Here is a 19437-nt window from a genome sequence, read left to right as displayed (position 1 = left end):
TCGGATTATGTCTTGTGCAGCAGGTTTAGCACCAGACCCAGAAGAGAGCTGGTATTTATGGCGAGGGCCTTGCGTCGTAAGCCTTGCTTCTCCCTGTTAACCACAGGCTTCCAGCGATTAGGAGCGTCCCAACCCTAATCCCTTCGCTTGGTGTAAATAAACCAACGCTCCAAACATCTCGGTGCTCAATCCGAGGATTCAAACGAGCTTCTTTTTTTTCTTTTTCGTGGCCATTGTGAGAATTCTCTTCCGCGTTCTGTCATTAACTGTGTCGATCAACATGTTTTGCTTCCACCAATTACTGCTTTCCTTGTTCCCAATGGGAAACTAACCAAGATCCAAGCGTTTGTAGAAAACGATTCTCTGTTGACGCATTCCTGCATTGGGGCCTCTCGGATTGCCTTGTAATCAAGGGGTCCCGGGTTTGGAGTGCAGGAGGAGACACATACTAGTTCGCTACACTCTTGAAACCAGGTGTAGTGCAGGTGCATCCGAGTGTCACTGGTGTAGCGAACTGGTGCAAGAAAATTGTGTTCAACCAAGTAGATGGATAGCGGTGTTCAGGTTCAGAAGATTCAACACATGCCTGTCTGCTGCTTTGAACATTCACCACTTGACCATAGTCCAGGCCCGTAGCTAGAGGGGGCTAGGTTGGGCAACTGCCCCCCCCCCCCCTGTGAAAAAAATAGAACACATCCCTACTCAGAAATTCTTACTAATCTTTACAATTATATGCTATATTGCTCTAGTAACATAACAAAGACACTTATTGCTTTGGTGATATAAGGTGTATGGGATTCCGTAATGTCGTAGCAGGACTGGGAGAAACTTTCCCTTCCAGATCCAGACTTCTATAAATTATTTCCCTATTTTCAGTATCTAGACCAGTTGGGACATTTTGGGTGGTCTTGTATTAAAGGTAAGTAATGTGTTTGGATGTTTTTCTTGGATGTGTTGCTATGAACTGCTCATTCTTTTGTTTCCCATATCTACCCTTTGGTATTAATAGTGATGCATGTGGTATAGAGAGAGTGAATATTTATTTTTTGTTACTTAGCGTCGCTTTTCTGTCACATCTAGCTAATCACGACGATGAGAATGAGTGATGATATGATCAAATTGATGAAGCGACACTCACAAAGAACACCCATGCCCAGGCTGTGGTTCGAACCCGGGACCCCTGTCGTCGTAGTGCATTTTGTAACCACCCTACCACGTAGGTCGGCTAGTGGAAGATGTAGGACAGCTTACTGGGTCAATTATCAAACATGATGAAAATGTGATAGTGTTTCACATTTATTATTTGTTAGAAAGCGATAAAACTTATAGTGTGATACTGGTTACACATGAATCTTGTGGAGTGTAAATATCAATTTCAAATCTTATGAATTATTTCCCTTATGCAAAGGCAACAAATATGATAATTAACATAGGTGTGTGTTATGATAAATGCATTTTATAAAGAAAAATGTAAGTGTATGATATCGTTTCCATAGCATCTATTGCTCTTAGAATTTTAAAAGGCAGGAAAAATAAATGCCATTTCCAACCGTGAAACTCTGTGGAGGCACATAGTGGTAGGGATCCCACTTTAATCTGTAGGTCCAGTCCCGATTACCCTTTCTGTGCATAGTGCACATAAAACTCCAAATTAATCAATCAATCAATCAACCAATCAACTGTGAAACTATCAATGGGATTGCATACATTTATTTCAGAAGATGTCACTTTTCGATAGCTTGCGGCATCAAAACAAGAATGACGAGAACATAGTTACTTAGAAAGGTTTTTCGCCTTGAAGTCCTCTACACACTGTGAAAGTTCTCGGGTGTATTATGGCGGCACCCCGTTGTATGTAGATTCAAGAAAATAACAAGTAGGATAAAGTTACAGCGAAATAAATACGATTGAAAATCTCTCAAATTATATTCTACGTATTTCCTTGCATTTATATTACACTGTGTCTGTAACGTGGTCTGTTAAAATACCTCACGCACAACCTTTTTCTTTTTTACAAAAAATTCTATTAACTCTTCTGCAGTGGAGTAGATTCTCCTAATTTTATTCATTAATCTTCAGCCATTCTGTAACTGGCAGAAATCAGTATCAGCAAACAGAATTCTGATATTTGGGCTTTGTAGGCTTCTGCTCAGTGGTGGCGATAAACGCCCCAGAGACGTCGTGCTGCAGGCAGAGGCGTCTCGTGAACGCATGCGGTGCATGCTGCGCATGCGTCAATTGTGGGAAAAAGGACAGCTTGTTCTGCGACGACATTCATGAGCATTTCTACATTCTAATTTCTTCATATAGGAGAAGTATTTATTTTACACGAGAGCGCTGAACTAAGCTTATATTATATTATATTTCTTGGATCTGAAGTGAAAGTAATAATTATTTTCCCACAATTAATACATGCGTTACTTCAGATCCAAGAAATGTAATATAAGCTTAGTTCAGCGCTCCCGTGTAAAATAAATACTTCTTCTATATGAAGAAATTAGAATGTAGAAATGCTCATGAATGTCGTCGCAGAGCAAGCTGTCCTTTCTCCCACAATTGACGCATGCGCAGCATGTACCGCATGCGTTTTCATAATGTAAAGAGGATACAAAATTTCCCTCCATGCAACTTAATATGAAATATAGATGGCGAAACTGTAATCCAAGAACTCATTGATCAATCAAGAGGTTCCTATTTGTTTGTCGGGTGTCAAAGAAATGTATTTCAATAATAAAATAATACAATTCACAAAATATTTTGCAAAATGGTTAACGTAACCAGTAGGCCAACATTGTATGTACTGATGTAAAAAGTATTCCCTTCGATGCAAATAGGATCCGTGGTAGACTAACAAACCCTTGTTGAAATGTACAAAAAATATATTACAAATGTTTACAAAATTCATCAAAGTATAGATAATATGTAACCATTATTATTTATTTTATTCGATTTTTCTTGCATAACACAATGGTGTTGTTTAATTCTCGTTAGATTATTTTATGCGTAAAAATCCTGCATACTGGAAAAACATGAAACACGGTCTATACAGGGTGTCTCAAAAGTAATAGCTCAAACTGACACAGTTGAAAGTACACGATAATAGAAGCAAAAGAGTCTCAGTAAACATGGGTCTGCAAACGAGCCGTTTTCGAGATAATTGCGAATGTGTGGTTACAAGCCGCCACTGACTTCATTGTTTGTAAACGTCGTCCTAGTTGGTAAAATGCTAATGATGTGTGCGAACGTGTGGTTAGAAGCCCTCACTGATTGCATTTTGTAAACAGCTAGTGCTTTACTCCTTGCGCGTTCCGAGGTTTGCTATTTCTTTACAAAACAGAACATTTCCGAGAGGTGGCGTTGTAATCAAACAGGATGGATGCAATCAGTACACAGTCTAATCGTACTGTGGGAGTAACGTCAGTTGTGCTGTACTGCGTAGTGAAAATGGAACCTTACAGCAACGAAGAGTACATCTTACCAACTAGAACGACGTTTACAAACAATGAAGTCAGTGGCGGCTGGTAACCACACATTCGCGATTATATCGAAAACGGCTCGTTTGCAGACCCATGTTTACTGAGACTCTTTTGCTTTTATTATCGTGTACTTTCAATTGTGTCAGTTTGCGCTATTACTTATGATACACCCTGTAAAGGGCTCCTTAATCAGTTCTGCAGGGAGTCCCAAAAGTATTCATCGTCTATCAACATTATTGACCTGTAACCTGGATGCCGCAGATTCGATTTTCAGTAGCGGTACATTTAAATTTCAAGTAGATACGGTCAACAATATGTTAACTTTATATTCTTTGGCAATCCGGAAAGGTCATTATCGAAATGCTGTTATTTGATGTTGCCTGAACTTTTTCTTGGAGTTTCAAGATATCATCCCTTTCTGGCTACTGATTACTTTGAGGGGGGCGACGTCCTCCTGTGTACCCCGCTACATCTGCCAATACGACACAATATATTAAGTATTTACCCCCTCTAGGATTGACTTTGCCCCCCCCCCCCCTACTAAGAATTCCTGGCTACGGGCATGGACCATACAACACACACAACACCGCTCCAGAACGTGGTGCAGACAACAAATACGCTTCTTGACACCAAAGCAACGAAGTTGACGAGTCGGTGTTGCACCGTGGTACCAACTAGGAGCGAGAGTGCAGAGAGAGTAAAAAATCTAGTCCCGATTAATCTTTCTGTGCTTAAAGTGAACTTAAGAAGCAGGGAAGTTCGGTGTCGAGATCGAAAGTCGATCACTTAAATCACTCTGTCACAACCGGGGTTTTTGTCTTTAGAACACTGTAGTTGCGCACAATGAAACATGACCCTAGTTTGTGTTAATATCCACTTTATGCACAGAAAGACTTATCGAGACTGGACCTACAGTTTAAAGTGGAATGCCGATCATTATGTGCCTCCAATGGTATCGAACCCGAAACTTCTTGATTACAATACGACGACGTTACCACTACACCATCGGGAGGCCAAAACTTAACCGAGATTCCACAGCACTCATTAGATGGCACTCAATGTATGGAAAATTCTCCCTTGTCCATTACTAAATAAAAACTAATCCAGGTTGCAAGAAATTCAAGTATCAATTTTCCTCTTTTTAACACACTCTACACGCATCTGTATAATACGTAATGCTAAACCTCACATTTGATTTCGCAATACAGCACATCAAGTTTTCACAACTTTAATTCATACTTCTTTTTTATACTTTAAGGAAAAATAAAAACCAATCGTAATTGCCATAAACACCGGAGTTCCAAGATGCATAGACTCAGGTGAGTCAACATTCTCTGATGTCATCCCAACTAGGCCAAAAAATTACAATAAAATAAGAATCATATACTCTTACTTACAAAGATTTCAAACAACAACGGCGTTAAGTGACGTATCAAACTTGAGTCCCATTTGTGCACAGATGGCCGAATGGAGACTGGGCCTACATTTAAAAGAAGGATTTGAACCACTGCCATGTTCCCAAAGAGAGTTGACCCCGGCATCCCTCAGTTACAAGGCGACAGGTTCACCACAATGCCATCGGGGAGGCCCTGTAAACGTGAGAACAATCTAGCTGTAAGCTCCAAATTGGCAACACCACCGTTGTTGACAGCAGTCTGAGACTTCCTGTCGCAGAATTAAGTCTACATATTGCTCTAGAAGCGTCAAGGCAGCTGGGGACATGCGACACTAACGTCAATTACGTTCAAGATATGTGCACATAAAAGGCGCGAGCTGTCCCATTACAAAAACAGCATGTTGTCCTCTCCTTTCAAATACACAACTTAGCACTACCATACAAGCATAGAGAGCATAGATCTAATTGATTCCAAACTGGCTGGTGGCAATAATCCTTTGAAAGAAGCTCTCCCATTGGCTTGGAATAGTCTTAAAAGCGTCACCACCACTGGACCATCACTTTAATAATTAAAAGTCGCATTCCTGATATGCTAATTTTGTTCCCAAAGGAAGGCTATTAACAAGATATCAACTGCTTCGGGTACCCTGGTGGATGAATGCAAAAGTACGAAGTAAATCTTAAGCCCTGCTCGTAAACTAGAGTGGTACAAAAGAAAAAAGTATCGTCTGCATAATTGGGTTTGTGATCGAGCTAAAGCAAGTTTTTTTTATTCCTATTGAAGCGAAAATAGGGCATTGATGGCCCTATCGAAGCGGATGGCTTTGCCACAAATTATTTTGAGTTGATAATGCTTTCAGATACGTTTACCAGGAGGGGCGCAGGGGGCAAATGCCATAAATCTATCCGTTGAATGGCCTCGACCACACTAAAAGAAAGTGCTGCGTTTAATTTGGGCGGGGTACAAAAAGTTTCAGCTGAAGATGCCGAGGGGAAGCAGGAAATCCAAGTCTCTTTTGTGTTTTTTGTACAGCGGAGTTTTATAAAAGAAAATTTCTGTATTTTAACGCCCTGGGGAAAGTTGGATGTATTGAAAGGAGCATGGAGTTTATCTAACCGATTCTGTTTACTGCTGTTGGTTTGCAAGTGTACAAAGGTTAGCTTCGCATCAACATCGACAGGTGGTGTTGATGTAATATTTTCCAGTGGGTTCTGTGTAAGTGGCTTAGAAGGTTCTCTCCCTTTTTCTATTTTTCTCTGTTTTTTCTTTCTTTCTTCTCATGCTTCTTTATTTCTGCTTCCGTTTCACCTATTCTTCTTTCTTTGCTCCTTTATCTCAGGTTTTCTTTCTATTCCTTCTTTAGTTTCTCTTTACTCTTTCCTCTTCATGTCTGTCTCTTTCTCACTTATATTCTCTCTCTCTCTCTCTCTCTCTCTCTCTCCCCCCTCTCTCTCTCTCTCTCGTTTTTCGTTCCATGTGTATCACGATTTCTTTTCTCTTTTCTCTTTTTCCCTTTCCTCCTTCGTTTCCGTGTATATTTATTTCATCCTTCCTCTTTCTCCTTTCGCTCTGTCATTTTTCTTTCTCTGTCCCTTTATTCTCCCATTCGCTCTTTCTCTCTTGCCTTGTCTTTTTACCGTCCTCTGCTACTCTATTATTCTCTCTCGTTCTTTCTTTCTCTCTCTCTCTCTGTGGATATGTGACCCACTTGTATTTGATCTTAAATAAAATAACCCATGGCTCTACAGCCCATAAGGGTCTTAGCCTATCTCCCAACTGCCAGTCTCCCTCCCACAATCCTACCTAGAGGTGTGAAGATCTTCAACCAGTAATGGGGTGACGTGGGGTCAGCACGTCGAACCCCCAGTCGTTATAGGAGATATCCGTGACCGGGCTACGCTACTCGCTCGTAGCTCCCCAATTGCCTCACGATGGTGGGTTGCCACCGGTCCTATACACAGGCCAAAAACCCAGAGACTGAACTCAGGCGGACTCGAACCCATGCCGTCCCGCAGTCGGAGCCCAAAGCACAGCTCCTTAGACCGCAGGGCCACGGAGGAGGACTTGTATTTGATCTATAGTTCCTATATTTTCCAATACGTCTGAGGTGGTTTCATAATCTGTTTAAGTATCGTTGTTCATCCCTAAGCGAGATTTCAGACCGAAGCGACACGCGACACATGTCGCTTGGTTTGATTGATTGATTTCCTTTATTTTACTTCGCTTCTTGTGCCACTTTTGGCTAATTTACGAAGATGGGTATGAGTGATGATATGATGAAATTGATGAATGGACACACACAAACATCCCAGGCCAGGATTCCAACCCGAGACCCCTGGCGTCGTAGCGCGATGTGCTAACCACTCCGCCATCGAACCGAAGAGATACGACACATGTCGCTTGTCGCTTGGACAGCCAATTTTCTCAGTTTTCTCGCTTCGACATGTAGTTCGCGCATGCGCAGTAAATGCTAGCTTATATACTGAAGTGGCCCATGTCGTTTGCCACTAGTCACCTCGGTGTGAACGCCCGCTGCCGCATGTCGCTTGTCTGAAATCTCCTTGAACGAGCGACGGGTCAATTCAATGGACTAAATGTCTAAGAAATCGCAATATATACTCCCAGGAGTATGGCACCACATCCTCACTCACGTGTCACAAATAGTACTTTTTCAGAGATTCGACGATTGTAACTTGTTACATCACACAATTGAAGGTTGTTAGCGCAGGCTCTTCTCAGCTTCCCTTTATCCAGAAGAAAAAACACGCCACTCCCTCCAGGAGACCTTACAAAGATGTATTAATTGCATCCACCTGTTGCTGGGGCTGTAGGGAACCACCCAGAATCCCTTTCACTCGCTTTGTGGAAACTGAAGAGGCATGCGGTCAGCGTGTTTAATACTCGCGTCACATATGTTGCTGCACTCAACGAATGACGCATAGTTCGTTTCAAATTCATTTCTGTAAACAGCGGTTCTACGTAGTCCAGCGATCATTGATTTTAGCCCTCGAAAAGTTTTAATCTCTGAAGACGAAAGTGATATTAGCTTTCTAAAGCTCTTCAAAATCTGAATAGTTGGAGATGTAGTTGAGAGGAAGATGAAAGAAATAGAGAACAGCGAAAGAGGAAAGTAAAGAAAAGGGAAACTAGAAGAGGGGTAGAAAGAAATCTCTCTTCCTACTACCCTCTCTCCTCTCTTTACCTATTCAAAATCTCTCTCTCTCTCTCTCTCTCTCTCTCTCTCTCTCTCTCTCTCTCTCTGCTTTCTCCTCTCTTCTCTCTCTGCTTTCTTCTCTCTTTCTGCTTTCTCCTCTTTTTTCTCTCTCTGCTTTCTCCTCTTCTCTCTCTCTCTCTCTGTTTTCTCCTCTCTACTCTCTCTCTGCTTTCTCCTATCTTCTCTCTCTCTGCTTTCTCCTCTCTTCTCTCTCTCGTGTTTTCTCCTCCTTTCTCTCTCTGCTTTCTCCTTTCTTCTCTCTCACGTGTTTTCTCCTCTTCTCTCTCTCTCTGCTTTCTCCTCTTCTTTCTCTCTCTGCTTTCTCCTCTCTTCTCTCTCTCTGTTTTCTCCTCTTCTCTCTCTCTGCTTTCTCCTCTCTTCTCTCTCTGTTTTCTCCTCTCTTCTCTCTCTGTTTTCTCCTCTCTTCTCTCTCTGCTTTCTCCTCTCTTTTCTCTCTCTGCTTTCTCCTCTCTTCTCTCTCTCTCTCTGCTTTCTCCTCTCTGCTCTCTCCCTCTCTCTCTCTCTCTCTCTCTCACTCTCTCTCCCTCTCTTTCTCTCTCTTTCTGGGTGTGAGAGATGACTCTGAAGTCACCCAGGAATGGTGAGTTCTTTCTCTCTCTCTCTCTAGAGAAAATTGAGAGAGGCAGAGAGAGAGAATCAAGGGATAGAGAAAGTATGAAAGAAAAGAAATGACAAGGAGAGGCAAAGTAACAAATAATGAATACTAGTGGAGTCAAAGGGGGTCAGGCCCCGATCAGCCTATCAATATCTCTCTCTCTCTCTCTCTATCTCTCTCTCTCTCTCTCTCTCATATATCTACGTATAGCCACGTAGTGGTTCGTGGTGGAGGCACAAGTGATTCGGATCCCGCTTTAAACTGTAGGTCCAGTCCTGATTAGTCCATCTGTCCAGCAAGTGGACTTAAAGGAAGAACTCAAATAGAAGTAGTGGTTCGAATCCCGGCAAGACAGTCGATCGCGCAGAGATTACGTGCACTGATGAGCAACGAAAGAGTCAATTTAATTGGGGATATCGGAAGAGGCTACCATACCTTTGGAATCTTCTCAAGAAGGTGCTCCAGATGGCCACGGATTACGACGGAATGCCCGTTGCCCTGGCAACGTCGACAAAACGGACCACACACACTCACATATGGCAACAACGCCTTGTTGAACCCTGACGGCGGACCGAGATATTACGAATCTTCTCCCGCGGAGATGGAAGAATGCAACTCCACCCGAATTGCTGACCCTGCCTTCAGCAGCTAGCATCCAATCTCCGGCTATAATCTGTGATGGGGAAAGAAGAGTAGCCACAGACTCTAAACCACGTGACAATATACACCTGTCTCCTTAGCCCGACGCTGATGCAGGGGAAGAGGCAATCTGCATTACAAATTGTTCTTCGGGCTGAGTCACGGGAGGGAGAGGGGTCGGTCTGCACGTTATGTTTACATTGCCCCCCCCCCGGGAGGAGGGGGGTAGAATGGCTCAATCGTTGTGCGGGACCACATGGAATTCAATCTGTGGCAAATAGGGGTTATAAAGTGTTCGTGATCGCATGTTAAATGCATACGGTGTTTGTGACATGCGAAATATGACACTGCCCTCCTTTGATCCAAGTAGGGGAAACACAAAGGTTGAATATAAGTATCCATATGCTCACATAAGGGCTCCAGCTTAGCCAAATGGTTAGCGGACTAACTGATGGGTCCCGTGTTCGAATCACGGCCTGGGAATGGGTGTTCTTTGCGAATGTTCCTTCATGAATTTCATCATACCATCACTCATCCTCTCGATTAGCCAAAAGTGGTAGAAAAGCGACGTAAAATAACATAAATGAATCAATCAGTGAACCAAATGGCTAGCGCTCTCGCCTTTGGTGCGAACGGTCGCAGGTTCGATTCCTGGTTGGAACTAAAAAATGTCTGTTGTCCCAATGAGGAGATACTTTGTAAAGAAGAAGTAGTGAGTTCCGGTCTCGAAACGGACGATGGGACTCGATGCGTTGCTCCTCATTGTCGCGATCAGTACGGCAGACGTAAAATAATACAAGGACAGATGGAAGGCTCGCTTGGTTGTGCCGCTACGACCGATTCTATCCGTACGGAATATGCTTTAAGATTTGCACAATACCATTTCCAGCGTAGCATAACTGCTAACCGAAAAAGCTTCCACCCAAACCAAGTCTAGAGCTCCAAAGAACCACACATTTATTTTGTGAACCTGCAAACAGTAACAACTTATCTTCCAACTCGGTATGGACCGGTCAAAGGGGGGAGAGTATGCGTCAACTGAAGTACCTTTTATGTGTGAATGATTTCACGGCCACTCCTAATGGACTGAGAAATAGCTCGGCTTGCCTTCATGCAGCAGAAGCCACTGTCAGGTCTAATTAGGAAAACACCTGCCAGATGTCGCTAGTTGAAAGCTACCGCTGGCTGAAGACTCACATTGCTTCATATGGTTCTCTACATTCCAAATGAGCATAGAAAAAAATTACTTTTGTATTTCTTTCACATCTTTCCCAGCATCTGTGCTGTAGGCACTTTGAACACTTACAAAGGCAAGTTCAATTCTATCCCTTACATATATAACGTAACTTTTATTCTTTAATATTACAAGTTGACTAAAGCTTGAAGAACAACCAAGCTGTTGGTGACACTGAAGCAGGAAAGTTTATTCAAACTTTTTTTTATACGTAGTATTTAAATATAGGGAACATTCCGTAGAAGGAATTCCGCACAAATTGGGATAATAAAAAAACCTTGCTTGAAAGGGTTATTTTATTATTCCAATTTCTGCGCAATTCCTACTATGGAATGTTCCTTATATCTAAATACTACGTATAAAAGTTTGAATGAACTTTCCTGCTTCAGTGTCACCAAACAGGTTGCTTGGTCTTCAGGCCTGCCTGCCTGGTTGAAGTCATACTCGGTAATCTTCATCTACATGTTTTAACTAATAACGCGTACATTTAGTTTAACAATTCGATACTAGTTTGGGGCTTTCCTGATAGCGCAGTGGTAGTGTCGTCGCCTTGTAATCAAGGGGTCCCGGGTTCGATACTCGGTGGAGGTACATAGTGGTTCGGATCCCACTTTAAACTGTAGGTCCAGTCCAAATTAGACTTACTGTGCATAAAGTGGACGTAAAACACCAAATCAATCAAACCATACTAGTTTGGTAACCAAAGTACTGTACAGTCACCGTCAATAAAAATGGGACACACAGATCCTGAAATACTCGCTTCCCTACAATGCGTGTTATGTGTGTTTCCTAACTCTACGGCGATAAGTGGATTTAAAAAGCAAAATTTTAATGGTCTCTTCTGCCACCGCCGTCAAGGTAGGCAACACACATAACACATTACAGTGAAGTGAATATTTCAGGATCTAGGTGTCCCAGTCTAATTTTAATTGCCGGTGACTGTACATTATTAAATTTTACGAAATTTACCTAATCAACTACAAGACAACTGCAATAATCTTACGCTTCTCAAATAGATTGTTCTGCATAAGACACTAACAAAGCAAACGGATTAAAATTGTTTTATTTCCCACGCAGCTTTCTTTTCTTTCTTCGATGAAAATAAAAGCTAAACTGTGAAAAACTTGCCTTAAGGCATTTATAAATATGTACTGGTGGCCAGAATTAAAGTTACCCAACTCAGAGCCCTCTGTAGCCTGTTTGAGGCATCGTAGAACTCTGAGATTTGGTGAATCCACTATGCAGACCCTGGGGAAGAGGATGGCGATAAAAAAGAAAATAGTGTAATTTCCCGCCACCAGGTTGAAATCTGGCGCTCTACTTCCATGATGGGTCGTACAAACAATCATGTTAAGTGATTTAGCTGAGTTATTAATTAGTAGAACCCGGAAGTTTGGCAAAATGTCTCTTTTTATCTACTGCATATATTGATAAAAATTTTCGGGAAATATGTTTTTTATGTTGTTTAGAATGTTTTAGAAGCCTTTTCATTTTGCCTATTTTGCCTATTTGGGACCCCACTGCCTATTTTTAATTATAATGCCTTTTTTTTGCCTTTTTCAATGAAATTTGAACCTTTTTAAAAAAAAATGTGTAAATAAATTATTTTTCTCCCAAAAAACGTTGTTGGCATTTATTTTTCTTCCGTTTATTATGTGAATAATTTTCGCCTTATTTAAGTAATATTGAACTCAGGTATGTTTCAACATTGCTGAAGGAGAAAAGTGCGTTTTAAAAAAAATAGTATTTCATGCTGAGTTAAGATATTGCCTTTCCGTTAACATGTCCTTGTGAATGATTGACTGCTGAAAACCTGTTGCAGAACACCTGCACAATTACGTCATCACGTCCAGCGCCCATGTCAGGAGGTTATTGACAAGAAACAGCACTAATGCCCAAGGGCCTTTGCATGGATTCCAAAATCAAGTTCTCTATCTTTAGTTTAGTTCTGCACTTTGGAAGGAAAGGATCGTGTAGTTGTCATCATGCCGAAATTTAGTGTGCTGTTAAGTGGTAAGTTACATGGTTACGTGCATGAATTTGGTGAAAGCACATTTTTGACAGATGGTACTATTCTTCTCTGCAAGATATGTGAAAAAACATTCAACCATGAGAAAAAATACTTTATATCTCAGCATGTGTCAACAGCAAAACATAAATCTGCAGTTGCCAAAAAGGTTGGACAGAAGAAGATATCCCTAATTTCAACAGTGGGCACTTCATCCAACAGGCAATCTCAGTTTTCTCTTGAACTGTGCAAAACTTTCATGGAAGCAGGGATACCTTTCTGGAAAGTGGAAAACAAGTCACTGAGGAAATTCCTGGAGAAATACACTAAAGAAACGGTGCCGTCGGAATCTACGCTGCGGAAAACATATTTAAGCATCTGCTACGAAGAAGCTCTGCAAAGAATTCGTGCTGAAGTTGGTGGAAAGAAGGTTTGGATTTAAACAGATGAAAGTACTGACGCTATGGGACGCTGAATAGCCAACGTCATCATATGAACTATGGAACCAACATGCGGAGAATCCTCGTCATTTCTTCTCACGTCAGAACAACTAGAGAGAGCCAATGGTTCGTCGATAGCTCAGTTATTCTCAAATTCCCTACTTCTGCTCTGGCCAGATGGTGTACATCATGATGACATGTTACTTTTTATCAGTGATGCAGCTCCCTATATAAAGAAGGCTGCCATAGCATTGAAAATTCTCTTCCCGAACATGCTTCATATCACATGTGTAGCCCACGCAATGCGCAGAATCGCCGAAAAAGTTAGTGTTTTGCACCCAGAAGTGGATAGGTTGATTTCGAACACAAAGAAGATATTTCTGAAATCTCCCTCTCGAACCCGAACATTTCAGGAAGTTGCACCTGAGCTTAGTTTACCTCCGCAACCAGTCTTGACGAGATGGGGAACCTGGATATCAGCAGCTATATATTATGCCAACCACCTTGAAAAAATCAGTGAGGTGATCGATGCTCTTCCAGAAAATGAAGCGGCTTCAATTCATGAAGTGAAAAAACTCCTGTGCTATTCAGAACTGAAGAATGAACTGTCGTTTATTTTTGCACATTATGGTGCATTGCCAGAGACAATTACAAAGCTAGAAAAAAGAGGTGAGACTCTTGTAGCATCCATGAAAATCTACGAGGAATCTATGCAGCATATGATGGAAGTGCCAGGAGAAAAGGGGTCAGCTGTTGTGGAAAAGTGCAAATGGGTAGTGAGTGCAAATGATGACTTGAAACAATTGAAAACAATTTGTGATATTCTAAAAGGTGAAAATGCTGTTATCGAAATGAGTCCAGCTACATTTGCTTGTTTTATGTATGCTTCATTAACATTTTGCCAGAAATTATAGATAAAAGTAAGTGACTTTCAAATGTGCCTTTTTCAGTTTATTTTGCCTTGTTTCCCATTTTTAGTGCCTATTTTCCACATTTTAAATGCCTTTTTGCCTGCCTATTTTAACGAAAATAAATGCCTGAACTTCCGGGCTCTATTAATTAGAAAGACATTTGTTAGTGGCTGGAAGTTGCGAGAAAATAATCTCTCGTTTATTGCAAGATTGCAAGGTAAAGGTAAATCCATAACCAATTGGAGCAGTTTACGTCATTATTACAACCCATCATGGAAGTACAGCGCCACATTTCAAACTGGTGGCGGAAAATTGAACTATTTTTTATCGCCATCCTCTTCCCCAGGGTCTGCATAGTGGATTCACCAAATTTTAGTTCTACGATGCCTCAAACAGGCTACAGAGGGCTCTGAGTTGGGTAACTTTAACTTTGGTCACCCGGTAGAAATGGGATTTGGAATAATAAAAGTTGCAATCAATTTTCCACGTCTACGGAGAAAAATTCACGCAGAAATCAAGCATAATTCCCAGAGCTAATAATTCACGCATAGTTCCCGGAATTCAAGGAATTTCCGTTGAGTAGCTGCCCTGGCATCAAAAATATCCACATTTGCCATTCAAACACATGTCGGCATGTCGCTGGAAAATTAATTGGTAAACTGTTAACGCTAGAATATTGAAAAATATATGGGAACTTCTAACAGTGTAGCAGACTCAGGTTCTTAAAGGATGATCAATCAACAACTTCAATGGCACCTGGTGGATTGTTCATGCCCACTAGGAAAGAACACTTAAGCTAAAGGATTACAAATTATCGTGACGTGTCACTCAGATGCCAACCGACAGGAAGCTTCAAAGAGTTTTTATTCAGGTACAAATCCCTTGAAGATTTTCCTCTTGCTCTGAAGAGAAGAGTCTTTGGCTGATAAGTGATCTTCCACGGCGCAGAAGTCACCTCGGCAGCCGCTACTTGTCTTTCCGGACCATCAAAAGGCATGAGTAATGCCCCGTCTTTCTGGACTGCGTCGTGTATATCATCGTGTCCACTGGACGCCTCCCTCGGCGAGGGTGGACAACAATGAAGAGGGTCATCGCGGGTAACAATTATGTTTGGGCGTCAACTCGCTATTGATATATGCCCATTGTATCGTTACAAATTGCAGTGTGTGAAAACCCCAGGCGTTCTATTGTGGGAACAAACCTTATGTGAATTTAGCCACCTCGTCTGCTTTCCCACGTTTTTCATAGTCACGGACGCGTTATTTTTATGGCCGTACTAAAGCTTAAGTTATTTTAAAGTTCATCCCAAGTACGTTGTGTAAGAAAATAGTTCAACATTCAAACAGTAGCAGCTAAAATCCTAAAACGGCGCTGGGAGCCATCTATTGGTGGATTAAATTTTAAAAAATTTAAAAAGAAATAAATGCATTTGTAGCAAAATCCAATGCCTTTTGGCCACTATTATTACTAGAGAAAGGATTTTGTGGACTAATGTGCAAAATTATGGTCGGGAAAGGGGGGGGGTTGTTCTCAAAAAGGTGCTGATAAAATGCCTTTGCTCAATGCTATATTTTTCTGCGCCTTCTGTATATAATGCGCGCGGACCGCATAGGGAACTGTGGTTGTGCCGAATAGCTTTCGTTGAAGTTTATTTTTTCTGTCGCGGGTTTTGCTACATTATCTTGGGAACTATTTTTGGAAAGATGCTGCACCTTAAAATCCGTTCCATAATTATTACTATTTACAATAAAAGCTGTCTTCAGTGCATGCGCTATGTGAAGTAGAACTCCACACTCTCCATCTTGGCTTAAGGAAGTAGTTGTGATTAGTACCAGGTTCCGTCCGCCTTTACCACCCCCATCGGAGTGTGAGAAGTTACCTTATCAGAAAACCTGAAATGTCAACCTTACTTCCACGTAGTACACATCATTGTAGACTAACGAGGCCCTGCTGTCTGTACCCACAGGCAGTATAATCCTCTGTGAGGCCTGTCCATGTATGTTTGTGATTGTCTTGTCAATATAATCTGGTAACAATCAATCACATCGTAGCGATTAGCCAAAGATTGTAGAGAAGCGATGTACAGTAACCAAATCAATCTAACCAAGCATCACTATAATTTAAATTTAAATAAATACATTGTTACAAGCGTGTGTAATAAATACCGTATATAGTGCACACTATGTAATATGATATATGATGAAATCCTTGCTAAGGCCGCGATTCCAGCGCTGTTAGTCGGTGGCGACTTGGTACCTACTAATGTACTATGGGTATACACCTGTTGGATTTTTCTATATTTATATTATTGTTTCGATAAGGTAACCAAACATATTCATATGTATACATAGTTGCGCATATTGTACCTAACAATGTCATTTGGCAACACTGATAGAACGTAGGCGCGCATGCGCAGAAGTCGTCCATGCTGAGGCAGCTGTAAGGCTTCCTGCATGCACGCCTGCCTTCTGACAGAGTTGCCAACTGACATTAGTATATATTTTGTGCGTTTTAACGTCTAAATTGCAACGTATAAGCACCAATATCCTTCGGGATATTTCCGATGTTACAATTCGCAATATATAAATAAAAATAGGAAACAAATTGTACTGTAAATTTCGTAGCGCTTCACAATAAGCATTCCTTTACAGAGGTTCGCTCTAACCACTTTAACACAAAAACCTTCTTGTTGGAAAAGGTATTTAATAATAATTTAGTATTTAAAGCAGCCCGAAAGATTTACGCTAAGTCAGCTTTAGGATCCTGTACATTGGACTTTCAACCATTGGCAGTTACTGCATTTGCCTGAAACGTGGCAAGCTTTTTTTACCAGAACTCTCAACGGCTTTACAGTCTACCGTTCCGAATATTGTAAAGGAAGCAATTACAATCTTGCCGACACGCCCATAATCGTAGCATAAATCATCAAATCATTATAAAAGAGCAAAAAATTACAAGGAAACACGACACCTGAGGGGAAATGGGTGTGTTTGAAGAGAGAGCAACTAATGCATCATGGGTAAAAAATCCTTCAGGATCACATCCAATGAAATTTCCACGACACAAGAGCCAAATCGTGGTAACCTTCACACTTTTAATCTACGCACAGGCAAGCTTTTCAAACCCATTTGGTCAAATTGATATTCATTGGTTAGCGTTAGAACTGTGGTGTTGATTAAAAAGGAAGGGCTGATAAAAATGCAGGTAGGAAGCGGAGGAATAACTTAAGAATGGTAGAGAGAGATTCGGTGCGGGACAATTTGCATAATCTCTTCTAACCTGATGACCGCCAAGTCATGCAAACATCAGATCATTCTCAGAAGGGTACAACAATGGCCTCGTTCCCCATTGTTGCTTGTTAACGCCCTACACATCAGCTTAACTAAGTATGTACTATAAGTGCGTAATAACTGTCCTCGTACCCTTTTGCCTAATTAGCCACCAAACTAATGACCTTGTAACGGGGCACATTTGCCCTGTTTCTGTGCCCCGGACTTATCTGTCGTGGAAACATTTTCGGTCGAGACTCCACCCAGATGGAGCTTCTCTAATTTCTCTCCCGCCAATCAATGAGGGGGGCAGCCTTGCACTTTTTCTCCTGATGACATGTCTGGCCTTTCTGATCCCGCGGTGATACGTACCCGTGGCACTTGTATCACCAATACGTGAGGGGAATGGAGTAACGTGATTCCGTCTTCCAGGTATTTAACATGGTTTATTTTGACAGTTCGTGAAGTCCCGAGTTGTGGTGAGGTTTTCAACATTTCCCCACTTTCTGGGAGGAGTAGCTGTGGCTTTGGGACGCTGAAAGAATGTCTGTGGTTGTTGAGGGGACGATGCAAGGCAAGGGCACTTGCCACACTCTACAAAAAATTAGATATGACGTAGGGATTTGATTGTTGATTGAGTTGGTGTTTTAAGTCCACTTTATGCACAGTAAGGCTAATCGGGAATAGACCTACAGTTTAAAGTGCGATCCCAATCACTATGTGCCTCCACTGGGAATCGAACCCGGGACCCCTTCATTACTGCGCCAGCGGGGAGGCCCAAATATGATATGACGTAGGGACCGGAATTTTTCGCGTTTATGTCTTTTTGTAAAAAGAAGAACAATATGCTCCACTCAGTATCGAACCCGATACCGCTTGATTTGTAAAATATCGAAGATTACGAATATCGATTATTGACTAGTCATTTTTTAAGTCACTGCTGATTAGGACTTATTTTTATAACACGAAAATTACACCGATTTTTGCATTCGATTCATTTGTTCATTTAATTTCACTCCGCTTTTCTGCCACTTCTGTCTGATCGCGAAGGAAAATGACTGGTTATAACATGACATGGGTGAAGGAACAATCACAAACATTTGTTCTTTTTAATTCACGTATTTAAATTAGTTTTGTTTTTGCTAAGGGGCTTATGTCCCCGTATTGATAAGAAGGTGCAAATAGTCACAGTGCTCATGCTCTTATGAATAGTTTTATAATCAATCTATCAATAACTGACACTGTGTGTCTCTATGGGTCTTACAGTTCTCGACTCACCGAAAGATGTCAGGCTGTTTATAAAAATTATAATTCTCTTAATGAAACTAAATTTGTGGCAGAATGTTTAAAAATAAGTAAGATGTATGACGTATAAATTAGTGTATAAATAAAAATTGTTTGCATTTTATTAAATAAATGTTCATTAGTGGAGAGGTTGCAGATAGTTTCCAGCAAACATTAAAGCTTTGGTACTTGAACTGAACTTTAGATTGACAGTTAACCGTTATACGTATTAGTATTTAATCGTTATCTTCTCTCCTATTATCTCCTTTTCCTGTTCCCGTAGCTAGATATTTTGCCGCCCTAGGCAGTATTGCAGTTTGCACCCCACACACAAAGTAACAAACACCGATATTTTATGTGCGTCACAAATTTTGGACTGAAGGTTACATTTAAAGAATTCTAGTTCGTGCTTTTAATTTTAAAAAGTTTAGCATATTTAAGAATATTTCAGTTATATCTTAGTGTCCGAAAAACATCGTTAAATCTTAATATTACTACTACTTTGGGAAAATAAATTTCCAGAAGAGTGTTACCACAATATAAGCTACAAGTAAAACAAGAAAAAATTAAGAATAATAATTAAAGTAAGTTATAGAGTGTGCAGCTTGTTCTCAGTAGAAAATATTGTAATTAAAAGTTATTCAACTCTGCTCAACCTCAAGAAATCGAAAAAGATTTATGATAGAAATGTTTCCGTGATGTGGTCGAACAGGGAACGTTGGGTGCCGAGTTGAATCACGTGTTGATCCACCCAAAGGAAGTATCCAGGGGTCCCTTCATTGAAAATCTTCAATGGGAACAAGGGTTGAGTGACACCTTATATGTTTTCCTCTTCCCCATACCAGTCAAGTGTAAATTTCTCCGTCGCATATTCTGATTTCGTTTTAATTTTTTATTATTTTTATAAATAAAAAGTTTGAGTGGCGCCCTAGGCTTCAGCCGCCTTGCC

The sequence above is a fragment of the Lepisma saccharinum genome, chromosome 25 (assembly GCF_977018435.1).
Source record: "Lepisma saccharinum chromosome 25, izLepSacc3.1, whole genome shotgun sequence".
Lineage (NCBI taxonomy): Eukaryota > Metazoa > Arthropoda > Insecta > Zygentoma > Lepismatidae > Lepisma > Lepisma saccharinum.
Note: the sequence above shows the minus strand (reverse complement) of the source record.